Consider the following 716-nt stretch of genomic DNA (forward strand, 5'->3'; position numbering starts at 1 on the left):
ATATGTATGTACTATTTATTAAGATTCCTTTTTTTTTTTTTTAGGGTTGGTATTTATTAAGAGTCGAAGCCTTAAAATAACTACGTTTTGTAGACAAAATGCGAGTCAACTAGGATGTCCTTTCTTATATTTATTTCTTCCATAAATAAACTTCTTTTAAATAAATTAATTACTTACATCAATAATTTCTTTCATATATCCACTTAAAATTAATTTATTTTTGTTTGTTTTGATCACTTATCCATTTTATTTAATTTAATTAAAAGAATTACATAGAGTGTATTCCAATTACTAATATTTAATTATTCTTCAAAATACTAAATTATGGTCCGGGGGTAATTTACAACACATTTCATTTGAGTTAGGCAAGGAAACGTGGGTAGCGGAAACTAGGCAACTGCAGAGAGAAGAAAACGAAAAAGAGGTTGGAGATGCGGGGGATCGAACCCCGTGCCTCTCGCATGCAAAGCGAGCGCTCTACCATTTGAGCTACATCCCCAGAATGCCTTTCGTAATGACAGAGAAATATTTATCAAAATATAATTATGAATAATGATAAGAAAGTAACATTTGGGCTGGACCGGGTTCATCTACATTGGGACTACGCATATACACTATCAATTTTCACGATAAGTAAGGCCCTTTTGGCAATTATATATGTCTAGATCATTTTTTATTTTTTGTGATCTATGAAATGATTTTACAACTTTAACTTT

The 716-nt window shown here is 30.7% G+C and overlaps 1 non-coding gene across 1 annotated transcript; it reads right to left on the bottom strand.

The window, feature by feature from the left end:
• Positions 1-426: 426 nt before the first annotated feature.
• TRNAA-UGC (transfer RNA alanine (anticodon UGC)) lies at positions 427-499 on the bottom strand. The gene has a single exon. It is a non-coding gene; the product is annotated as a tRNA-Ala (tRNA).
• Positions 500-716: the final 217 nt, after the last annotated feature.

This window comes from Sesamum indicum, linkage group LG5, assembly GCF_026168435.1.
Source record: "Sesamum indicum cultivar Baizhima isolate 11 linkage group LG5, ASM2616843v1, whole genome shotgun sequence".
Classification (NCBI taxonomy): domain Eukaryota; kingdom Viridiplantae; phylum Streptophyta; class Magnoliopsida; order Lamiales; family Pedaliaceae; genus Sesamum; species Sesamum indicum.